General features: G+C 43.8%; 2 pseudogenes across 2 annotated transcripts; one reads left to right on the top strand and one right to left on the bottom strand.

Annotated features, from left to right (window-relative positions):
- Positions 1 to 1,101: 1,101 nt before the first annotated feature.
- Positions 1,102 to 26,172, top strand: LOC309816724 (mitochondrial nicotinamide adenine dinucleotide transporter SLC25A51-like; annotated as a pseudogene). Its single transcript has 4 exons — positions 1,102 to 1,243; positions 13,922 to 14,165; positions 22,600 to 23,213; positions 25,874 to 26,172. The product of its transcript is annotated as a mitochondrial nicotinamide adenine dinucleotide transporter SLC25A51-like (transcript).
- On the bottom strand, positions 24,312 to 25,287 carry LOC309816672 (PDZ and LIM domain protein 1-like; annotated as a pseudogene). The gene has a single exon. The product of its transcript is annotated as a PDZ and LIM domain protein 1-like (transcript).

Below are 26,172 nucleotides of genomic sequence, written 5' to 3'. Positions count from 1 at the left end.
AATGCTCAGGAAACAGGGAAGGATTTGCAAATGTAACAGTCAGCAGGCAGGCCTCAGACTGACCTTGTTCTTGCTGATTCTGCTCCGGCTGGTGCTCGATGGTGTTGCATGCATCAGGTGGTCAGACTCCAAGAGGGACTGTCAGAGAGGGGTGTCCCAGACACTGGACCCAGGTGACTCCTGCCTGAGCAAGTGACTCTGGCCACTCTGCCTGGGAGAGGAGGGAACACAGGGCTGGTCCTGAGATCTGCTCTCTCCACTACCTGCCCTGTTCATCTTAGCCTCTCATTTTGACAGAAAATGAGGAAGGCAGGGAAAGACCCATGGATGGAACCAGCAGAGACTTGGTAGGGGCAGACTCGGGCCTTTCACACTCTCCTCTTGCCAATTCACAGGTGTTGAACCAGTTTGGATGCTGAGGCAGCTGATGGTGGTTGCATGGCTGGCTCCCTCCTCCCAGAAGGGGGATCCATGCCCCTCCTGGGGCCTCAGGTTCAGGCTCCCACGCTGAGGGAGGCCGTGGGTCCCCAGATGCTGCCTCCCACCTGGGTTTGGCTGACCCCGGGGAGATTCTGCACCTTCTGGCTTCCCCTGGAAATTTCTGCCCAGCAGGACTCCCCTCTGCTGCCACCCTGGCCTTAGCCCTCATGTCCATAAGGAAAGGACCTGGACTCAGAGAGAAATCTGGATTTTGGATGCAGCCCCTGCTGGGCCTGCTGGGTCCATTTCTGAGCTCTCAGACCTCAGCCTTCTCCTCCTCCTCCTTCTCTGAGTCATGAGCCCAGGGACAGTCTGAGAGTGGGACAGAGAGCTGGCAGGGCAAGGAGTCTGAAGAACCAGCATTTTCCAGATGCTGCTCATCAGATGCTGACTTCAAAGGCTGGCTGGGCCACCCGCTGGCTGTGTGCCCTTGGGCAAGTTTAACTAACCTCATTGTACCTTTATTCTCCTCCCCAGAAGGGTGATAATAAGAGAACTGACTCCACTGATGTGCTGGGGGGTCTCTACTGATCTCCATGCAAAGACCCTGAGCAACACCGGGGGCTCTGGGTGAGCTTTACTCCTCATTGCACCTTGCTGCCAGTAGGGACTTGGGGCAGGATGACTTTTCAGAGCTTGGCCACAGTTGTACAGCTTGTGAGGTCAAATGAGGTAAAGGTCAAGTACCTTCTTCAACAGCCACCCAGCCGGGCAAGTGTTATTCCTCCAGACTCTCCAAGTCAGAGTACTTTTGATGTAACCAGTGGGTCCATTTCCCAAGTGAGAATCACCAGGCAAAGTTATTGGTGTGCTTGTTCAGGTTTGTTTTAATTACACGAAACAAAATATGTGAATGTATTTGACGTACAATTACGTTGTAATCGAGTTATAATCACCTGGACATGAAGTGACGCCCACCTTCAAACCGAAGTTACCTTCTAAGCCCATCTCTCTCATTAAAAGGGGAGAAGGTCATTGCAGGTGGCACAGGATGGAGCAGGGGACCTTGCCAGTGTCTGTCTTTGGCCCAAACGGTGACTTTGGGTTTGAGGACCTCTCTGGAAGGGTTTCATGACCAGATCGTCCTGGAGATGTTATCACAGGTTTTGGTCTTTGAAATATTTCTCTTGCTGGACCACGACTTTCATTCTCTGCCCTCTTCCATTCCCATTGTCTTCGGAGCTCATTTGCTGGTTGTCCACAGGGTCTTACAGAATAATTATTTTCCAGTGGCTCACCTCCCTGGAGAGCTTATGCTCACCTCCTACCATTCTTTTCTGGAATCTGCTTTTTCGCATGAGCCATGGTGATCTTTTCAAAAAGTTCCTTACTGGTTTGTCTTTTTTTCATAATCTGATAAGATCTTAATCCCTTTTTGTATTTTGTGGTGACATTTTTGAGCTTCTACTAAATCCATTGTTGATTCCCTGCTATTATTGTCCATTTATGGAATTTACCAAAAGAAAAAAATGGTCACTGTAGGCTCTCCTGAGACTTCAAACAAAGTTGGCCCAGGTCTGTGAGCCAACAGCCACCCAATCTTACCGTCTCCATCTGCAGCTTTCCAATGAGAGGCCTTCCAGGTTTAAGGTGAAGCTTTGGTGTTTTGGGCTCTAATGTGATCAAATACGTCTGAGCTCTAGGCACTTCCCCCTGAAGACTCATGTTCTCGTGTCCTCTCATATTTCTCCATGAGTGAGAGACCTCATTTAGTTCACTTACTGATGTTTCCATCCTTTCTTCTCCATGTCTTGGTGATTAGGGAGTGTCACTAAGTAGTTGTCATCCAAGGTCCAAGGCGTGGCCAGGGGAACAAGACACCCTGAAGAGGGCATGGACCTGCTGTATTGAGCTTCACACTGAGGCGCCTCCTGCTGCCCTACTCATCCCCATGGCTTCTCATCTTCTTGAAGCAGCCGTTCTCACCCTGGCTACCCAGGCCTCCCAGCACCCTGGTCACCCCAGGTGGACTCAACAGCAGAGTCACATTTGTAGGGTGTTGGGAAGAAATGTGTTAGAAGGAGTGTAAAGGCTGGAGAGAATCTCTGTGCCCAGACTTCTCTCTGCCTTGTCCCAGGGTCTGGCATGAGCCTTTTATCTCCTCTTAATGACTGCCTGGCCACAGGCAGCTCCTGCTCTGATTGGGTCTCACTGAGACCTTTGCACCCATTCCTCCCTCTGTGACTCATCCACAGACATCTCCCTGGATCTGCTTGCTCTCTAAGTCCGTGCTGCCGAATGAAACATCCCGACAATGTTCCTTGTTTCTTCCACCTGGGCCTGTCTCTCACTCCATCCCACCTGCCCACTGTTTCCTATGGAGTCAGGAAATGTCCCATGCTTTAGAGGTAAAAAACAATTGGACTCAGAGAGGATGGCCTTCTCAAGATCACATGGAGTTAGTGCGGTAAGCCCTTGAAACCAGGGCTCAATAACACAGGGGGCTTTCTCCCAGGGATTCCTAATGTCCAAGAGTACTCCCAGTGAGCTGGGATGAGCACGGGGCTTGAGGAGGGCTGTCTAACGCTGCCACCTAAGCCACACCCAGTGCCCATGGCCTGAAGCTTCCATGGTGATGGTAAACAAACGTCACCTACTGCCTCTTCCATTACTGCCATGTCCCCTCTCATCCTGGTCCATGTTGAATGTCCAGATATGAGCAACAGAACCAAGGGAGAATGGAGCCTTGAGGTTACAGGGCAGACCCGGGGTGGTGGCACTGGAGTCAGAACAGGAGCTGGGGCCTCTGAGTTCTGGGGCTTCAAACCTTGGGAGCAGAACAGCAGTGCCCAGGGGAACCAAGTTTATACTGGGAAAGAAGAATACAGGCATGGTTTGGAGAACCCTGATGTTCCTGTGGCCTGGGCATGCAGAGCTAGGACTGGCTGGAGGAAAGACAGGGAGCTAGAAGGTTGTCTGAGAACAAGGCAGACACCTGGATCAGTGTGGGGTCTTCCCAGGCATGGGGGCCCAAACACTGTTGCAGGGATAGTGCCAAGGGGACTCAAACATGGGGTGGGGGTAGGAAAGGTGCATTTTATCATTTTCCAAAACCCAAGTGACAAATTCCCATGCTTTTAAGATGCAAATAGCTCTACATGGCACACAAAGAACTTCCTCTTTTCCCCCAACTGTCTGCTTTTAGACTAAAGTATTGTTAGTAATTTGATCTTTTCCTATTAAAAAAAAAAACTCCTTCAGCTCTCTTTTCATCTCATCCTTTACCCCTAATATTTCTTCCCTAGTCTCAAATATCTCTACATTTGCCTCTTTTAGTATTAATTGCTTCATAAACTCTGTAATTTGAAAGTATTTGGTCATATTTTCTTGCCTTGTGGCAACATTTTTTTAAAAAAATGATTTTCCTGTCCTCCTTTTTCAGGTCTTATTAAATTTTGGGCTCAACCTTTTGTGATATCTCATATTTGAATGAATTGAGTTTACCTGTGCTAAATTTTTTAAAAATTTCATGTGGGCTGTCTCAGGTTCTAATATACTTCACTGTAATTCAAGGTTTTGTGTGTGGTTTCCATGCGAAGGAAAATGAAATATATAGTATATATGAGAGGTCTTATAATATATATAGTAAGCTACAGTGACTAATAAGTCAAACTGTGTGCCCACCTCTCAGATTAAGAAAGAAGCCACCATTATCCTTGAGATCCTCTGTGCCCCCACACATCATAGCTCCCTCACATGTAGGGTAACCACTATCTAGAACTTTATGTTTATTAATCATTTGCTTTGCTTTGTAGTTTTGCTACATTTTTTGGTATATTCACAGAATTCGTTAACTGTGTTTGCATGTCCTAGAACATTACATATCAATGATTTTAGTCTGTATGTCTGTCTTAGGTAGTTAGTTCAATAATGCTGCATAACAAACCATCCCAAATCCCAGTGGGATGCCACAATGAACAAAGTAAATTTATTCAATGGCTGTGTAACTGAGAGGTCAGGGGGCTCATCTGGGCTGGGGTTCAGGATCCAGGTTGTGTCCAGAGTTGGTCCACATGTCTCTGATCTATTTGAATCTATGGCTCCTCAAGGCAAGCTCTTTGGGTGGCACAAGAGAACAAGACCAAACATGCAAGGTCATTTTAGCTTATGTTTGTGTCATATCCACTAATTACATTGGACAAAGCAAGACATATTGCATAATAAAAAGTCAAATAATGTCAAAATTACATTGAGGAATTATGCCATATTGGAATATGTAGATGTATTTATTCCTTTTCATTGATGTATTGCTCTCTTAACATTTCAGTAGTTTCTAGATTTTGCTAATGAAGATAATGCTGTTTTGAACAATCTTGCAAATGTATCCAAATGTGTCCAAATAAGGCAGGTGTGCAAGAATTGCTATGGATTATGTGACTATTTAGCATAACTATCCAAAAATTTGAAGTAAAATAAGAAGATGATTGTGTGACATTTAATTAAGTCTCTTCGTAGGTCATCTGACTCTCATGGAATGAAACTTTGTTGACTTACTTTTGCAGTTGGTTAGGGCTCTAATGTTAAAGGTGAACTTTGTAGAAAACTGGTTAGGTGTATTGATTTTTAAAATATTTAACAAAGGAGATAATAACACAAAGCGTTAAAATATTATTGCCTTGTAGGCCAGTAATCAATTTGGTATAGAATTTAGCAATTTTATTTCAGCAGTTCTTTTTCAATAGATTATATAAATACTAGTTCTCATGTCCTTGTTGAATTAATTTTGCATTATGCTGCTTCCTTCATTAATGGGTTAAATAACATTATGACATATACTTACCATTTATTTATATGAGAATTGTTTTTAGCAATTTGAGAATGACCCTTTATATATCTAGGGACAGAATTGCTGGTTCACAGGAAAGATCCACATTTAATTTTACACCCCCAACCCCAGAGTAACAGACCTTGCTAATAGTGACAGGCAGCTAGCTGTAGGCCTGTTCACAAGAATAAGCTGACTCCCTTTTCTCCATCAAGCAAACTACTTCCCACAAATATCACTGTCTCTGGAGCCTCATGGGGCTCTCTCCTCTGCTGCTGGGTGCCAAGTGGAGGGAAGTACCTACAGGACCTGTGTACCCCATGCCCCATCTTACAAGGAAGCGGTTTGGTTTTACAGCTCAGGATGCCTCCCTCGTCTTGGAGGGATACACCTTGCAAGCTCCTGCATCCTTGAGCATCTTCAGTGCTCAGTTCTACAGTTTTGGCTCCTCTTCCACTTATTCTATGGTTCAGCATTTCCATTTGAAAATGGAAGAGTAGGTGGATCAGAGCCCTTGGCTGGTATCTTCAGTGACAAGGCACAGAGTCACACCTGTGGGCTGGCTGTTGTTTGGGGTGGGGTGGGGTGAATGGAAGAGGTTTCTGATTCACTTGTGTGCTTTCTGCCTTTGACATTCCCCAGTCCACTTGCCACAGGCTGCTGCATTCCTCTCCACTCCCGTGCCCCAAGACCTGCCCTGTGTTGTCCTCTTCCTTAGATTTTTAGTTCACTTCTATTCCATCTTGTCTTATCCTGTTCTTTTCCCATTCTATTCTATCCAAGACACATCAGCAAATATTTAGAGGGCATTAACCAAACTCCAGTTGTGAGTGAGCTCTGAGTCCTGCCCTCAGCAACCTCCCACTCCCTGGAGGTGATGTGGCCTCCCATTCCTGCTCCATGCCTCCAACCCAACCCATATCCAGCCTTCCCTCAGGCTCAGCTCCACTGGACCCTCACCACCTCAAACACCATCCATGGCTCCTTTGCCTTTAGTCAGAGTATAAACCAGCCCTAAAATTCTTGCTGTTGGCAAAGGATGCTTGAAGCCAGAAGTTTGATCAATAAGATCATGATTCCTACTCTCCATCTGGTCATTAATCCTTCTGCCCTTAGTCCCCTTCCACCTATATGGCCGTACTGGCTCTCTGAGCACTGAACATTGTGCCAACTTGTATCCAAGAATATGTGCAGAAAATGGAACTAGAGATGTGATAGTAGGAAGGAGGATTCTTTAGTAGTTCTCATCCTTTTCCTGGTTGAAAATGTAGGACATTCCAGCTTGGATTTTGATCACCCAGCAAACATCCAGGTACCATTCCTCTTACAGTTGGTATGGTGTTCAAGTTGGCATAATAATATCAAGTTCAATGAAATATTAAGAAGATATATATTTTAAAAAGTATTAAAAATATAAAGTGGGGTCTTCCTCCATCTTGGCTGCTCAATGGTGGCATAAAAGAGACTTTGGATTAATGTATAGATTTAGAATCATAGATGAGGATCCTTACCTACACACTAATGGCTCCCAGATTTCTACTTCCAGCCCTGACTTCTCTCTTAATCCTACTTGAGCCAACTGTCTACTTGAGAGCTCCACTTGGTTGTCAAATATGTATCTCACATTTTTCAGTTTATCCTTCATCAAGTTACTAGATGTCAATGGACATCAGTTTTCTCATTCAAAAATGAGACCCACAGAACCACCTACATCATAGGGTTAGAGGGACAAATAAGGAAATGCCTGTAACATACTTACAAAGGGGCTAAGCACATAATAAATGTTTATGGCAGTCTGGGTCCAATCAGACAGAAACCACAGAATGATTTAAATAAGGGAAGTTTAATATAGGAACTTCCTTTATTTAATAAGGGAAGAGAGAATAATTAAGCTATGATAAATGATAAGATGAAAGAAAACTCTATAGGGTAGAGCTGAGGGACTGTACCCAAGGAAGGACACACCCACACCAGTGACCAGTTACTGCCAGAACCAGCATGAGAAGTCCCTTCTTCCTGCAACGCTCATCCAGCACCCTCTATTAATAAACCTAACATTGTGCTTCCTATATGAGAATTGCTGAAATGAATCCCAACCACTATCACACAGCAGGTATGGAAGTGTGAATTGGGAACTGAGAGGCAATATATTGATAACTGGCAAAAGGCTCAATAAATATTCACTTTCTGATGTGGGATATTAATTTTAAGGGGAAGGACAATATCTTATTCTGTATCTCTGCCAACGAATGATAGCTGCCTTCATATTGCCACTCCTGGCCCACAACTGAGTACTGGCTCAAAGCTTCCAGGTTCTTAAGAGTCTGCCAGTTGCGCATCAATGAGGATAGAGCTCAAATCCATCACAGCTGATGGCAACAATGCAAAGTGAGAGTTAGAAACCCCCTCAGACACAACTGAGTAGGCAAAGACATGAAACTTTAAGGTCGCGAGACAAGAAGGGGTCCACAACACCAGAGCTTCCAGAATGTTCCAGTTGTGGTCGACAAGTCACCTCATACTCTTACTCTTATGGGGCCTTAGGTGGATGGACAAGCCTTTGACCTGGCCCAGAGCATCCTTATTATTTTGTAGAGCAAATGACATTCAAAATATTTTATTAGCTCTGATGACAGTCCATTTAGGACTTAATTATGCAATTATCAATTTTTTTTACTGGTGTTTATTTGAAATATCAACTTTTATTCATTTATGATTTATTTAGAAAATATTTTATTACCTCCCACCCATAAGATACCATCCCTGGAGCTATGGGTATAACAATAAATTAAGATAGACAACAGACTTGCCCGGTAAGCAACAGAGATTTTCCCTTCTTAAAAAGAATTGGCTTCTTTCACCTTAATACATGCACATATAAAGAATAAATCATCATTGACCCATCAGCAAATACTCAGTGTGTAACACTCCGTGCTGCTGGAAGAGACATAGAGATAATGTTTTGTTCTTGTCCTTAAGGATTCACAACCATCTTGAGAAGGTAAGAAGAGAGACATAATGCATAGGCAGAAAAAAGGAAATATCCTCAGTAGTCACATATAATTTTTAAAATCTGAGACTAGAAAAGATGAGGTCACAAAAGAATGAAATATAAGTTTTTCCAAAACATGACTACAACCTTAATTTACATCTGAAATAATTCCACAATTACACGCTGGGTGTCTGGGATGTTCTCTACACCGTACTGAGGAGAGAGGAGAAACCAATCTGAGCCAGGCACTGTAGAGAGGGAAACCAGAGAGAAAGACTCTCACCATGCCTCTTAGCACTTCTTTACCTCTTGTCCTTAAAATTAAAGTTCCCGAATTATTCACAAGTGATAGGACATTATAACAAGCTTCTTTCATGTCTTGAGCTGAAATATAGTGGCTTCAGTATAAAACCATCCCTTTTATTAAATTTCATAGTGTTAAAAAGTATAGTTAGAGCAAACCCCACTTATGTGTGCTTCTACTAAATTGGATTTTTTGGGTATCAGAAGTCTATTTTCTCAATTTGAAACAAATGAGGTACCATGAAATAAAACTTATTCAGAAATAATATGGGTCTTTCCCATACTGGAGAGTGACAAACAAACACTGTTCTAAGTCTTCTAGTATCAGCCTAAACAGACAGCGGCTTAGAACAGTGATATGGCTACAGGGCAAAACTCAAAGAAAGTGAAAGAATGTAAATTACAGTCAGACCGTGCAGAGAGTGGAAAAATGAGAACTACAATCTGACCTCCCCTTCTTTTTTTCTCCTTATTCTAAAGGAAGAAGAATTTCATACTTTTCAATAAAATAAAGCAAGTCAACCATTCCAACTTTCCAAGGTTGAGATGTATCTTATCAGTGTTTTACCATAAGAAATATCAATTCCTAAGAAAATCAGCAGGATTTTCTGGTGACACAGTAGTTAAGAATCTGCCTGCCAATGCAGGGGACATGGGTTCGAGCCCTGGTCCAGGAAGGCCCCACATGCCGTGGAGCAACTAAGCCCACAACTAAGTAGTTGTGCACCACAAGTGCTGAGCCTGTGCTCTAGAGCCCGCGTGCCACAACTACTGAAGACCACGCCTAGAGCCCGTGCTCCACAACAAGAGAAGCCACCGCAATGAGAAGCCTGTGCACCACAATGAAGAGTAGACCCCGTTCACTGCAACTAGAGAAAGCCCACTCACAACAACGAAGATCCAATGTAGCCATAAATAAATAAATAAATAAATAAATTAAAAAAAGAAAATTAGCAATATAAGTGAAAATTAGTCTCACTTAATTCGCTATGAAAAGGTATACACACAGAAAACTGGATTAAGTGTCAAGACTGTGGTCAATAAATTGTTGCAACAAATGACCAATGCAGCAATCATTCATGGACCTAAGGGTTCGCAGAATAAGGGGTAGCCAGCGCTTTCCTCCCACCCTCCAGGTAGACAGTGTAGGAGAAGACTTCTGTGGCTCAGCTCACAGAGAAGAAAATGGCTTCCGCGGGGACTGGAAATGAGGAAAGAGGTACAGAGTTGCTATTTTCTGAAACAAAGCCCCTTAGATATTTGACACATCATTCTTTGGTTCCAAGTGAATGTATAACTGATTTTTTTTAATTAAATAAAAAAAACCTCTTTCTTGACTATCACTCAGCTCAGGCCCCACCTGCCGGCTCCCTTTTAAGACTATCCCACCAGCAAGGTCTTCTAGTTCTTCCTAGAACTGGAACTTCCCAGAACTGCAGTGGGTGTTCTCTTGGCTGGTCTTAGCTTTGGACTCTGGAGGCCTAGGAACCTCTGGGCTCTCTCAGCCTCACTTTCTTCTGCAGTTTCCAGTTTCCATACCTGAGACCCTGTGGCCCACCTCCCACTGTTGGAGTAGAATTGACTGCGCTCTGAATCCACCCGGGGATTTGCATCAAGCCACACCACCTGGCCAGCTCTCTTCCAGAGTGTGGGGGGATCCCAAATCCAACTCCCTGCCAGGAAAATTCTTTGTTGACTGGCTTAGTTTCAAAGACTCCCAAAAGCTCTGCCAAACTTTCCTTTGATTGACCCGGGGGCTGGGGCACTCCCATTGTCTTCCCTTCTGTGCCTGTTGGGGATAAGACCTCATCGTGGTTTGACAGCTCTCCTAGCCTTTTGCAGCTCCCATATCATTTTCTTTTCATACAGTTGTGTCCTCTAATCAAAATCCTTGCAAGTTTAGTCTGTTCTTGGCATCTGCTTCTCACAGGAGCTGGAGAACAGAGACCCCCCCAACCCCCTGTTCTCTCAATCAGTGCTGCCCAGTGTCCTGGTTGAGAGTCACCAACCACAGAGCCACATCTCTCCCCTTCCCAAGGCCAGGCCCCCACATTAGGGCTGAACTTCTCTACCTCCCTGCACATAACATCTACACGTCTGGACTATCATTCTTGATGACAAAATAAGATTTGGGGTGACCAGCATCTTGGCAGGGGTGGACCAGGCAATGGAGGCTTGTTTTCCATCACTATGGAAACCCCAGGCATTCAGCTTTGGAAGGTGTTTTAAAATGGCAGGACAATACTACCAAAAGCATTCTACAGATTCAATGAAATTTCCTATCAAAATACTGATAGCATTTTTCACAGAACTAGCACAAATAGTTTTAAAATTTGTATGGAAACACAAAAGACCTTGAATTGCCAAAACAATCTTAAGAAGAACAGAGCTGGAGGTACCACACTCCCTGACTTCAGACTCTACTACAAAGCTACAATAATCAAAATAGTATGGTACTGGCACAAAAACAGACACATAGATCAATGGAACAGAATAGAGAGCTCTGATAAGCCCAATTTATTGTCAATTAATCTATGACAAAGGAGGCAAGAATATATAATGGAGAAAAGATAGTTTCTTCAAGTGGCACTGGAAAAACTGGACAGCTAAATGTAAAAGAATGAAATTAGAACATTCTCTAACACCATATACAAATATAAACTCAAAATGGATTAAAGATCTAAATGTAAGATGGGACAATAAAACCCATAGAGGAAAACATAGGCAGAACACTGTTTGCAATAAATCATAGCAATATTTTCTTGGATCTGCCTCCTAAGGCAAGGGAAACAAAAGCAAAAATAAACAAATGGGACATAATTAAACAAAATCTTTTACACAGCAAAGGATACCATCGACAAAACAAAAAGACAACCTACTGAATGGGAAAAAATGTTTGCAAATGATATGACTGTTAAGGGGTTAATATCCAAAATATATAAACAGTTCATACAATTCAACATCAAAAAAAAAACCAAACACCCAATTAAAAATGGTCAGAAGACGTGAATAGACATTTTTCCAAAGAAGACATACATATGGCCAACAGGCACATGAAAAGATGTTCAACATCACTAATCATCAGAGAAATGCAAATTAAAACTACAGTGCGATATCACCTCACACCTGTCAGAAGGGCTATGATCAAAAAGAACACAAATAACAAACGTTGGGGAGGATGTGGAGAAAAGGGAACCCTTGTACACTTTTGGTGGGAATGTAAATTGGTGCAGCCACTATGGAAAACGGTATGGAGGTTTCTCAAAAAATTAAAAGTAGAACTACCACAGATCTGGCAATTGCACTCCTGGGTATATATATCCTTAAAAAACTGAAAACACTAATTTGAAAAGATACATGCACCCCAATGTTCATAACAGCAGTATTTACAATTGCCAAGATATAAAAGTAACCTAAGTATCCATCAATAGATGAATGGATAAAGAAGATGGGATATATATATGTATATATATATGTGTATATATATACATATACATATATATGTATATATATATGTATAGGTATATATACATATACCTATACATATATACATATATATGTGTGTATACACACACACACACACACACACACACAAAGGAATACTACTCAGTCATAAAAAAGAATGAAATTTTGCCATTTGCAGCAACAAGAATGGACTTAGAGGGCATTATGCTTATTTCAAAGTCAGACAGAGAAAGACAAATATTGTATGATATCATTTATATGTGGAATCTAAAAAATAAAACAAACTAGTGAATATAACAATAAAGAAACAGACTCAGAGATATAGAGAACAAACTAGTGGTTACCAGTGGGGAGAAGAAAGGGAGGAGGGGCAACATAAGAGTAGGGGATTAAGAGGTATAAACTATTATGTATAAAATAAGCTACAAGGATATATTGTAAAACACAGGGAATATAACCAATATTTTACAATAACTATAAATGGAGTATAATCTTTAAAAATTGTAAGTCACTATGTTGTACACCTGAGACTTCTATAACATTTTGAAATAACTATACTTCAACAAATAAGAAAGAAAGAGAGGAGGAGAGAAGGAGAGAAGGAGAGAAAAAGAAAGAAGGAAAGAAAGAAAGAAAGGAAAGAAAGAAAGAAAGAAAGAAAGAAAGAAAAAAGAAAAGAAAAGAAAAGAAAAGAAAGGAAAACTGCCAGCCAGACACTCAAGGGGCAGGATCAGAAGAGAAGGGCAGGGTAAATTTTCCACCCCACCCCCAGTGTTTCTGGGCAGCCCTAGTGCTGGGTTCTTCAGCTGTCCATCATCCTGGAAGCAGCTGGTCCAGGTGGTGTCCTGACTCTCTGAAAGCTCCAGGTTCAAGGGCTTGTGGGCTTCAACATGATGGTGTGAAGTGAGAATGTCACCATTTTTGAGCCCCAATCATTTTTCTTTGGCTCACCTGACATATCCGGACACTGGACAGATGGAGGTGGAATGGGGTGAGAGCAAGGCAAGAGCTAGAAGAAAGGATTATGACTGGTTGGGTCCCTCCAGGGCAGCAACTAGAAGCATTTCACAGTTAGGAATGGGGGGCTGGGCTGTAGGGATGCCATGAGGGTCCCATTGTGACACACTCCTTGCCCAGTGAAGTGGGGATTGGCTAAGAAAATGGAAGGGGGGGGCATAAATCAGAGGTTGGTTGCCAGGACCTGAGCCCAACAGGGAGACGGGCTCAGAGGGATGGCACTCCTGACTTCTTTGACCCCTTCACACCTCCTCTAATGAGAACTCTGACTTCCTCCCCTCTCTCTCTCCTCAGTAGGGCTCAGGGCAGGTGCCCGCTGACACTTCTGAGCCCAGCAGAAGCAGATCACAGGCTTCTCTCACTGCGGGTCAGTGGCAGGGTGGGGCTGGCTGTACCATGCTAATGAGACCTGCCGAGAGGAGCCCGATGCAGGGGCTGCATTGAGGATGCCCCAGCCATCCCACGTCCTCCTCCTGTTTCCACTTGTGGCCCACCCACCTCCAGCTTCTCTCCTTGTTTGAGTCCTGCTCTTAGGTTTCCTTAAACCCCTCCCCCCTGCCTCCAGGCTCCCCTTTGACTTTCCTGGTGATCTGTCCCTGCATGTCCGTGCCAGCCTGGGGTCATCAGACCTGCTTCAAAATGAGAGAAACCTGGTGGAGATGGTTCCTTGAATGTCCTGGACCACAGTGCAGGTGAGAAATGCACCCTATCAGAGCAAAAAAGAATGGTCTCATAACAGCGTCATTTTGAAGATGGGGCTCAGAGTACACATGTTCCTTAAATTCAGTCTATGAGAGCCCCACAAAGATCATACTCCTTGCAAATTCTAGCAGACAGTTTGCCGCAGTTTGGGAGAGAGGCCTCAAAAGCATGACCACATCTCCTGGCCCCCATAACAGCTTCCAAGATTGCACCACAGCTCCTCAGTTGGCAGGATGGCAGGTTTATGGGCTTCTTCTACCTGGAGACCTTCACTTCCATCACTGGGGCCCACCTGGGGAATCCCCAAGAACCACTCTGCAAAGGTACAATCAAATGCCCACTCTGCACCTCTGAAATCATTCACAAACAAAACATGTATAAATTGACCTGTCTTCTGTGTGTGGCTTCCTATGTGGCAGATATTGAAGATAAAAGGCAAAAGTAAGACTCTGTTCCTTTCCTTTAGGGGCTCGCCGTTCATTGGATGAGCCAGAGAAGAAACAATAATTGACTCTAATCAGAGACAGAGTGTGGCCACAGTGGGGGAGAGGAGTGAGCACACAGGTAGGGAGTCCAGAGAAGAGGGCTGGCACAGACCACTGAAATCAGTGCAGCCTTCCTGGGAGAGACATGAGCTTTGGAGGAAGAATGAGATTTTTAAGGGGTGTGGGAAGAAGAGCGTTCCAGGGAGAGGTATTGTGTGGCCAATGCCCTTCTTCCTTGGTCCCCTTCATCTCTGCAGCCATTCCCTTCTCAACTCTCTCCTTGCTCAGCACAGCCACAGTGACTCTTCCAATCACAGTGCTCAAAACTCCCACTTCTTCAAAGAACATCATGGTTGGTGACTCTGCTTCTTCTGACTCGACCTCCCTTCTTTGTTCTTTCCTGTCTCTTGTGCTCTTCCCACCTACCCAACCTCCACACTCCCAAGACAGCAGGTAGAAAATTACACTCCTGAATCCCACCTTTGCTTGTGTATGACTTGAATATTTTCTGAGTCAACATGGTGAACATATTTATCAAAATTTGCTACGAGAGATTAAGTCTAAAGCAGACTCTGTTCCTTAGGATGTAAATTCACTTACAAGGAGAAAGGAAAGGGACAACTGCCCACTCTTTTGGCTGCTGAGTGTCCTTATGCACCCTTCAACATATGTTAGAACTTACATAAAACAATGTAACTGTGTATTTCCACCAAAAAAATACAGCTTTCTTCTGTATATCTGAAGACATTTTCACCCTCTCTCCAAAATAAGGAAATGCACAGTTCCAACAGTCATTATATACATTGCTGACTATATTAATTATTCTTCAGAATTCATCATGGTTCCACTGAATATTCTGTTACCTGAAAACTACATTATAAAATTAAATTCCAAGCCAAAGCAATTTTGAGAAAGAAAAAACAGAGCTGGAGGAGTCAGACTCCCTGACTTCAGACTATACTACAAAGGTACAGTCAACAAAACAGTATGGTACTGGCAGAAAAACAGAAATATAGATTAATGGAACAGGATAGAAAGCCCAGAAATGAACTCATTTACCTATGGTCAATGAATCTACTGCAAAGGAGGTAAGACTACACAATGGAGAAAAGACAGGCTCTGCAATAAATGGTGCTGGGAAAACTGGACAGCTACATGTAAAAAAATTAAATTAGAACATTCTTTAACACCATGCACAAAAATAAACTCAAAATCAATTAAAGACGTAAATGTAAGACTGGATACTATAAAACTCTTAGAGAAAAGTATAGACAGAACTCTCTTTAACATAAATTGCAGCAATATATTTTTTGATCCATCTCCTAGCATAATGGAAATAAAAACAAATGGGACCTAATTAAACTCAAAAGCTTTTGCACAGCAAAGGAAACCATAAACAAAACTAAAAGACAACCCAAAGAATGGGAGAAAATATTTGCAAACCATGTGACCGACAAGGGATTAGTCTTCAATATTTGCAAACAGCTCATGTGGCTCAATATAAAAAATAAACCAAACAACCCGACCAAAAAATGGGCAGAAGACTGAAACAGACATTTTTCCAAAGAAGACATACTGATGGACAACAAGCACATGAAAAGATGCTCAACATCACTAATTATTAGAGAAATGAAAATCAAAATTACAATGAGATATCAACTCACACCAATCAGAAAGGCCATCATCAAAAAGTCTACAAACAATAAATGCTGGAAAGGATGTGGAGAAAAGGGAACCCTTTTACACTTCTGGTGGAAATGTGCATTGGTTCCACCACTATGGAGAACAGTATGGAGGTTCCTTAAGAAACTAAAAATAGAGCTACTGTATGATACAGTAATCCCACTCCTGAGCGTAAATCTGGAGAAAAACACGGTTCGAAAAGACATGCATCCCAATGTTCATTACAGTGCTGTTTACAATATCCAAGACATAGAAGCAACCTAAATGTCTGTCGATAGATCAATGGATAAAGAAGATGTGGTACATATATACAATGGAATATTACTCACCCATGAAAAAGAATGAAATAATGCCATTTGCAGCAACATGGATGGACCTGGAGATTATCATACTAAGTAAGACAGAGAAATACAAATATATGATATTGCTTATATGCGGAATCTTAAAAACAATGATACAAATGAACCTATTTATAAAACAGAAACAGACTCACAGACTTAGAGAACAAACTTATGGTTACCAGGTTGGGGGGGAGGGATAGATTGGGAGTTTGGGATTGACATGTACACACTGCTATATTTAAAATAGATAACCAGGGGCTTCCCTGGTGGCACAGTGGTTGGGGGTCTGCCTGCCGATGCAGGGGACACGGGTTCGTGCCCTGGTCTGGGAGGATCCCACATGCCGCGGAGCGACTGGGCCCGTGAGCCAAAATTACTGAGCCTGCGCGTCTGGAGCCTGTGCTCCGCAACAAGAGAGGCCGCGATAGTGAGAGGCCCGCGCACCGCGATGAAGAGTGGCCCCCGCTCTCCACAACTGGAGAAAGCCCTCGCACAGAAACGAAGACCCAACACAGCCAAAAATAAATAAATAAATAAAGCAAAACTGTCAACAAGTAAAAAAAAATAAACACTATTATATTAAAAAAAAAAAAAAGATAACCAACAAGGGCCTACTGTATAGCACAGGGAACTCTGCTCAATTCTCTGTAATAACCAAAATGAGAAAGGAATTTGAAAAAGAATCGATACATGTATATGTATAACTGAATCACTCTGCTGTACACCTGAATCTAACACAACGTTGTTAATCAGCTATACTCCAATATAAAATTAAAAAAAAATTTTAATTAAAAATTAAAAAAAGAAAAAAATTAAATCTACTAATTTGTATATGTAAAACAGTGATAGGAGAGAAAAGATCAAAACGGTGAATATGTACTATCAACACATACATATTATAAGCAAAGAAAAAAATATGCAAAGCTATTGTCATACTTGTTCCTATAATTTGTCAGGGGGCCCTGATTAAAATCTGTAGCTTCTTTCTTTCACTACTTATTCTGTATTTCCCCTGCCCTCACTCAGAACCTCAATTAGTCTCAGTTCTGTATCAAGTGGAGTGATCCAAAACTATATTCCCAAAGGGTCTGAGTCCTCAATCCTGCCACCTTTTAGTTGTAGTAGTTTTCCATTAATCTTTACAATTGAGCACGGAAGCACAAAGAGGCACTCCAAGAATCCCCTGGGTTCCTAACATAGCCCTCATTGCCCCCACTGGGTAACAGCAACCTCCCTTACCCCTTGGAAATCAGGATCAATCACACTGGACAGTACTCTCTGTTTGTTGGTTCAATGGAATAAAGAGTGTAAAATATTCAGATAGAAGTCTCATAATTGCTATGTCCTCTGATATTAATTCCTTGAAGACTAACCCTCTGAACTATCATAACTCTAATTTGCTGGGACAAAATGCAAAAATTTTGCAAACGGGTTACTAGATGTAATTGTCACAGGAGCCACACCCAATTCTATTCCTCACTCACAGAGCAATGTATTCCGGCCGTGGGGGAGACAACACCATATAATTGTCTCTGACACAAAGTATATACTGTTTAAACTGTTAAACACAGCCGAACCTCTCCCAACAGATGCCACACTGAATCTAAGCCCTTCCACCTTTACAATTAGGCCAGCCACTTCCAGGTGATGGGGTGCGTGGTAAGAGCACTTAATGTCATGGGCATGAGTCCATTGCTGAACATTCTTTGCTGTGAAATGAGCTCCTTGATTCAATACAACAATGGGTGAATTACCATGAAAGTGCATAAGGCATCCTGTGAGTCCACAGATGCTGTTGTGGCAGAAGCGTTACAGGCAAAGAAGGAAAATCCTTTGTACTTCAGGGTCACCCCTGCAGTGCTAATAGCTGGCCACTTTTCTGTATTACCAACTAATTGTGCAGACCCAGATGTAAACCAGTTTCAAGTGTTTTCCTCAGTCAGTTGGTCATCAGGAACATTTCATGAGGCCATAGGCATGGATCGAAAGAGAGCAGACAATGCAAAAGGAATTCATGTCAAAGGAGTCTGAGCCCCCTGCTCATGCAACCTACTCAGGTTTTCCCAACTTACTCAAATCTGATCTCTTACATACCATTTACATTTGATGATAAATTGCTTCTGCACATGCTCAAACTTATGGCCAAGTGTGTTCATGATGGGAAGCTCAGGACACAGGACTACCTCATGTTCTGGAGTTAGGAGTTCAGTATCTACCAAGACCCAGTAGCAAACCAGAAGCTACTCTCAAAAAGAGAATAGTTATCTCCAGAAGTGGATATTTTCTAAAAAACCCCAGAAATCAAGCTGTCGTTCTCCTGTTCATGTTTGTGAGAAGCTCCATACATCAACTGTATTTGCCACACTTTGAGTATCATTGGACCTGCTGGAGCATAAGCACCAGGTTGTAGAGCAGCTTGTACTACAGCCTGGACTTATCACAGAGCCTCATCTTTCTCTGGTTTACCTTGAAACTGGCCTTCTCATGAGCAACTCTGTAGATGAGTCAAGACAGTTTACTCACCTGTGATATATGTTGCCTCTCAATTCCAAAAAGGTCTACCAAGAGTTATGTATCTTTGTTCATGGTAGGTGGTACAAGGTGTGGAACCTGGTCTTTTGCCACAGACTACTGAAACCTTGGAAATTACACTCAGGTGACAACTCCCTGGATTTTCATTGGCTGTATCTCCCATAATGTGGTTCACATATGTCTTTTTTTTTTTTTTTTTTTTTTCTTTTTGCGGTATGCGGGCCTCTCACTGTTGTGGCCTCTCCCGCTGCGGAGCACAGGCTCCGGATGCGCAGGCCCAGCGGCCATGGCTCACGGGCCCAGCCGCTCCGCGGCATATGGGATCCTCCCAGACCGGGGCACGAACCCGTATCCCCTGCATCGGCAGGCGGACTCTCAACCACTGCGCCACCAGGGAGGCCCACATATGTCTTAATAAAGGCATCTAAAGTTCTTCTTACTGCTCATCAAATCCAATCAGCATAATTTTAATATAGTGAACAAGTGTTATGTTTTGTGGAATGTCAAGTCAATATCTCTGTAGACTATATTATGGCAGAGAAAAGAATAGACCTGGCCCCATGGTGCTGTGAAGGTATGCGATGACCACTGATAGGTAAAAGCAACTTTCTGGTGGTCCTTGCAAGTTGATATGAAGAAAAAGGCATTAGCTGTGTCAGTAGCTATGTACAAAGTTTCAGGGGCCATGTTGATTTGCTCCAGGAACATTTTTATTTTTTTATATTTTATTATTTTTAAAAATATTTACTTATTTATTTGGCTGTGCCGGGTCTTAGTTACGGCATGCAGGATCTTCCTTGTGGCATGTGGGTCTTTTTAGTTGCGGCATGTGAACTCTTAGTTGCGGCATGCATGCAGGATCTAGTTCCCCGACCAGGGATTGAACCCGGGCCCCCTGCATTGGGAACACAGAGTCTTAACCACTGGACCACCAGGGAAGTCCCTCCAGTAAAATTTTTAAATCTGAGCTTGCAATCATAATTAGAGTCCCTGCCTCAGTTAATAATAACCCACAGTCAATCTCCAAAATTCATTTGAGTTCTGCACAGGCCAAACTGGTGAGTTTAAATATGATAGATATCACCATCCCTGCTTCTTTCAAGTCTTGGACTGCAACATTAATCCATAGAGTTCCCTGGGTGATGCTGTTTTTCTTCTGGTTTTCTGTTTTACTTCTTAGTAGGGAGTGGAAGTTGCAGGGTCTTTCATTTGTCAAGCTTACACACCAAAAAAGGCAAGGCACAGGCTGGGGTATACCCACTGCTGAGGAGCCAATTCTAGACTGCAGCTAAGCAGTTTTATATTCTGCAACTATATTCTGAGGGGTGGTGGTGGATGGGACAGGAAGCCTCATACCTCCTCAGAACCCAAGAGGCAGTGGCAGCCTTCAGGGAACATAGGGAAGTGAGTAGGAAATGGCCCAGAGCAGCTCTCACAGATCTTCCATCCTCTTGTTCCAGGGGGGGTCACAAGGTGTTCTGCCAAAAGTCAGATTACCTGTGATTCATACCTTTGCCTATGAGGCTTATGTTGTTATATGCAAGGTTGCTAGGGTGCCCAGGTGGAGCCATTCCCCTACATGTCCACACCCTTTGGCCTTTTACATATTCAACCAAGAATTCTTGGTAGCAAAGGCTATCACATCACATGATCTAAGTAACTTATAATGGACAATCACATTGTCCTGGACCTTCTGCTGGCCAGTTACAGTGGTGTGTGTGTGTGGTTGCCAACACTTCATGCTGCACCTGGGTTTATGACATAGTTAACTGACTTGGCCCAGATGGAGAGTCATACTAGCATAGACCCATACTAGCATAGTCCAGTGTTGCCCAAGACATGAAACAGATTCGGTCTAAGCCTCTATCAGTGCACTTCTGCTATAGAATTTAGAAGAATCAGTAGTCAATGAGAAATGTACAAAAACATCTAACAATAATATCAGTGTCCACAAAGTCAATTTTGTTCTGTTGTTTCAAGTGGAGGCTATTCCTTTCTGGTATCAGTGGCTATTGGGAGGTTTCTGATGAAGATTCAATGCTGGCCAGCATATTGGAGGGTGGCAGTGGCAGTCTGGGTTAAATTGGCCAAATTCCCTGCATACAAATAGCTCAGAGTGAGATTAGGTACCTCCCTTTACCCCTGACATCCCAGGCTCTAAAGTGTTTTTTTTCCCATCAGCCAGGGTCCTTCCACAGCCAGATAATCAGAATGACCAGTTCCTGCACCTGTCACTCCATCATGTTTGAAGAATCCTTCCTGTGTCTTAACCACACCATAAACTCAGACTCATTCCAATGTGGCTCAGCAGTATATATACTTTGTACTACTCTTGAAAATTTATCTCACCCCCTGATGTGTGGTCGCAACAGGACCACCTTAGGAGTTGTGGTGGAATATGACAACCTCATATTCCTGATCATTATAGTAGGCATAATTCCCTCAATTCAACAAATATAGCCAGATGGCAAAAGAAACACCAGATTAGAGTCACCCACCCCCCGTTCTTTTTTGCTACTCTGAAACTCCAGTAGCCCAGTTTCCCAAGGGGTAAGCATGGGAGGTACAGCAAGAAGGGTTAATTATGCAGTATGGGAATCTTACAAGCAGTCTAGGTCTCCTCCATCCCCCAGCATGACCAAAATTCTATTTAAATAGGTGGTACTATTTCTAGGAATTGCTACATTTAGACTCCAAAGTGTCTTTATGAAGAGTATGCTCCACTGGGAGCTGAGCCTACTTTGTCAGTTATCTTGGTCTGTTTTTCCTTTCAGAGGGGCCCATTCCATCCTTTAAGGGCACCTGCTACCTGGCAGTACAGGTTTGACAAGCTTGTGTATTCCAATGATGTTCATCATCGAAGGATCCTTTCTCTTTGGCATCCACATGGGTCAAAAACAGGGGGTTTGGGTCTTGTGCAATGAGCTGCCATAAAGTTTGTCCCCATAGAAAATGAAACTTTTTCATCCAGTTGTCCCACCACGGTGATTGCCTCAGTTCCCTCAGAGTCAGTGAAAATATAATAAGGTGAACTTGGGCGGGGGGTGGGGGGGTGTTTCCAGGCAAGCGCAGCTCCCTCCACTGAGCAGAGTTCCCTTTACCATGCACAGTTTTAAGCAGTTTTATTTGGGTATACCCCATCATCCTTTAATTAGCCAGTCTGTCTGTGAACCAGGCCCAGGTAGCCTCAGGAAACTGGGCGTAACAAAGCCTGGAAGAAGCCTGAGTGGCTGGCACAGACCCTGCATCTGAGATAGGCATGTTCGGCCAATGAGTGGGCACTTTTTCATGTACCTGTAAGACGTCATTAATGCCTGGTTTAATTTCCTGGATATACCATTTCCGTTAGTAATGGAGGCTTGTTTGGCAATACCCACTTTGTTGGTGTTCTTACTTCTGACCCATCTCAGGATAAGGATGTCAGGGTGTAGTACCACCTGCTGTTACTTTTTTAGCTTTTCAGTGTCCACTAGAACCCAATAACAAGCACTGACAGTCTCTCAAATGGAGTATACCAGGTGGCAGTGTCAGGCACAGGTACTGCAAAGTGACATTCTCAAGTTGTTAAAAACATCATTCTCGGGAATTCCCTTGTGATCCAGTGGTTAGGACTCTGCACTTTCACAGCTGGGGCCCGGGTTTGATCCCCATTTGGGAAACTAAGACCCCACTAGCCAGGCAGCACAGCCAACAAAACAAAACAAACAGAAAAAACATAATTCTCTGCACCAGTGCTGGGTTGAGGGCTCCTGGGCTCCCCTACTTGTGAGTGGGCGGCCATCAGGCATGGAGTCCAGCGCCGTGGTAATAGGTTTAAAAAAATCCATCTTGAAGAAGAAAGATCTTAAGCAATATCAATTCAGAAGCTTATGAAAAGAGGCCTCCAATCCTAACGTCTTCAAAACGAGATATATCACCTCATATTGCAAATGGTGGCGAAATGAAGCATTACCTGTGTAGCTGCTGTGAGCTTTCAACAATGTAGCAGCCACATTTCCCATTCGGAAAGTCCTCTTTCCAGTGAGAGCTGTATGGAATCAAAACCCGGGATGCAGTATTTCACTTGAGGAGGGATGGATTTCGAAACTTGTATCCCAGAATCCTTCTCCCATTAATGCAGAAGACAGCTACGCTGGCACTTATGTTTTGCCTCTATGAGGATTTATCTTGCCTTCCCTGTAAGCCTATCAGTTCCCCGGAGTTTGCAACCCTGAGCCCAGCAGCAGTACTTGCGGGGTCAACAGAAGAAATTTTCACTCCATTGGAAAGAGTTCAAACATTGCTTCAAGACCACAAGCATCACGACAAGACTTTCAAGGCACTGAAATGCCATGGAATTAGTATTTATCAAGGTTTGGTGCCCATTCTTTTCTGTAATGGATTCAGCAATGTCTTTTCTTTCTTTTTTTTGACCTTCGAGTTCCCATTAAGGAGCATCTGTCTCCACTGTAGGTATCATGAAGGTGGGTGGTATGTCCTTCTAGGCCTCTCGGCCGGTGACGAGAGGGAACCAGACAGGTCCTTTCTAATCTCTGAACGATGTTCTCAGGAAGTGAAGCTGGGGTGGGGGGTTGGGTGGGAGGCCGACGGCTGCATCCACACGGGCCTCCGGGCAGGCGTCGTGGCCTGGTGTCCGAGTCTTGGGGCAGCGTGGCTGAGGTTGAAGGACCACGTGTGTCTGTCCAACAGGGCTGCCACCATCTCGGGAGACTGAGGGCCTTGAAGGCCGGGACTCCTTTCCCTGTCCAGGCTCGCCGCTGGGAGTGAGCAACTCAGAGAACTGGATGGCAGACTCACTGCAAGGTACTGGAGGCGGGAGCAGCATCCCCTCAACTCCCCCCACCGGTGCTGCAGACTAGTGAAGGGTTGCCAGCGTGAGATCACCAACAGCTGAGTATGGGACAGGCACAATGGCCTGCTCGGAGGTTTTTTTTTGGGGGGGCGGGTTGGGGCGGTTTTTTTGTTTGTTTGTTTTGTTTTTTTTTGTGATACGCGGGCCTCTCACTACTGTGGCCTCTCCCGTTGCGGAGCACAGGCTCTGGACGCACAGGCTCAGTGGCCATGGCTCACGGGCCTAGCCGCTCCACGGCATGCGGGATCTTCCCGGTCCGGGGCACGAACCCGTGTCCGCTGCATCGGCAGGCAGACTTTCAACCACTGCGCCACCAGAGAAGCCCTTTTGTTTGTTTTTGAAGTCTATTAATTAATTGAGTAAAAATGAAATCATTGTCAGACATTAAATTCAGTTTGGTTCAAATTTGGCTGATGTTCATTTGCAGCAGAGATGAATGGAGGTGAAGAGAAGACACAGTGACGCTGGCAAGGGGACACCGAACAAAACCATTCTCAACCGTTCTCTGCTGATTATAAAAGCAGGCATCATGCAGCCAGCGTGAGTCAGCTAGCAAAGGGAGACATGACGTTTAATGAGCAGGGATAAAACCAAAGTAATTAACAACTTTCAAGAAAAGAGAGGCCAGAGCTTTTAGAGGACAAGATGCAGAAGGGGCTCGTTGGAGAACAATGTTGGGTGCAGAGCTGCCAGCTCACTTGGGGAACACAGTGATCACGTCATAGGAGCCCTCGGGTGGAGTGACCCACTCCCGGGTATGCTTTTCACAGTAGATCTGATCCTCCACAAAGAAATGGACTTTCTGTTTCAGGTTGGTGCCACAGTCGGTGCACACATAACACTCAGGGTTGTGGGGACGGTCCCGCAGCTTCATAAAACACGCCAGCAATGCCAATGCCACATTTATCACACATGAGCAACTTCTGGGCATTTCCAACCCATGCAGCCACTTTGGTGACTGAAGCCTTAACACTTCTGAATCCTGATGGCTTGTTGGGATCCCCTTTCTTCTCAGACTCCAGGATTTCCTGCAAAACCAGGAATGAAGAGGACTGTTTCAGAGCCTCATTTAACTCCTGTTTCTCTGAAGAAGACTTCAGAATCTTTGTCAATGACGAGTCCGCTTGGAAGCTGAGAATGGTCTAAGGTTCTGCCATTCGTCTCCTGCTCTCTGGCTGCCTTCTTTGACTCCAAGGCGTTGTTGAAGTTGGAGATGTTTTCAGAGGAGTAGAGGTCAGCTGGGTTGTTGTACTGGTTTGTGATGACCCTGGGGGCAGAGCTGGAGGCAGGTGAGATGGTAAAGGGCATGGTACTTTTGTTGTGGGTGCTTCCTATGTGTAGGACCTCTTGGGGTTCAGAGACCAAATTCATCTTGTATGGGTGATGTTTTCCTTCCTCTGTCACCAGAGCAGACAGATTTTCTTTCAGATCTGGCTACTATGAGAGTCATCTTGTCTGTGCAGCCCTTGATTTTGTTCTGAGCTTCCAAGTGCATCATATTGCTGGTATTTTCCCTATCAATGGCTGTGATTACACACAGAATTAGTTATAGCAGCCTTGCTTCTGGGAGTGACCCAGGAACTAGCGAGAGGCTGCTTGAAATCCTTGCCCCCCACAAGGTGGAAGCTCCAGGGTCCCTGGCCCTGGAGGACTATTTGCAGGGTGGTCATGGCATGGCAATGGTGGGCGGCAACCCGAGGGGACAGATGCGGCAGGACACAGAGTGATGCATTGTGCTCCCCGGCAGCTGTCCTGTTAGGAGGTTTTGAATGCTGAAGAATGGCGATCAGCAGTGCAGAGTTTTAAAGCTAGCGGCAGCAGCAGTAACCCAGCCAGCCCAAGAAGAGGTTATGCTGAAGCAGGAGCAGAATTTGAAGCCCTGAGGACCAGTGGCCGCCGTCAGCTTGGACTCTGAATCTAGGCTTCAACATCTGATGTAGAAACACTCTCATCTTGTGCTGAGTATCAGAGAGGACATTCTTACCAATGAGAGAGTGAAGAAATTGATTTGGCAAGCTTCTTCTGAGACAGGCACTTTTGGTGTCATTAATGAGTTTCCTAGTATTGTCTCTTAACCAAAAGGAGCTTTTGTACACTAAATATTGTATGAATTTGTTATATTGGGTGAGGGTCTGAGTTCTTTGAACTGGAAACTTCTTGAAATTAATACCTCCATGCAATTACTATAAACATACCATAATAAATGGTCTTTGTTATTGGTTCTTAAAAAAAAAAAAAGGAGTATCTGCTTACTACTATGACTCACAGGGCTCATTTGGTCATGACTTTGTCTGTGGAGGTCTATTGGGTGCCATGTTGGGAATCTTGTTATCCCAGTTAATGTTGTAAAAACTCCCATGTAGTCTCAGATTGGTGGGAAACTTCAATCTTTCCCCAAGGTTTTCCAAAAAGTCTGGCTATAACAGGACAGAAAACTGACAAGTCTTTTCAGAAGTGCCCACCTGAATTACCACTGGTCCCTCATCTCTTGGGGCATAATTAATGTGACTTACAAGTTCTTGTTAAAGATTATATCAAAGAAATCAGTTAAATGA

The sequence above is a fragment of the Mesoplodon mirus genome (genome assembly GCF_964341445.2).
Source record: "Mesoplodon mirus genome assembly, chromosome: 15".
In the NCBI taxonomy this organism is placed as follows: Eukaryota; Metazoa; Chordata; class Mammalia; order Artiodactyla; family Ziphiidae; genus Mesoplodon; species Mesoplodon mirus.
Note: the sequence above shows the minus strand (reverse complement) of the source record. Positions and strands in the feature narration are given on the sequence as shown.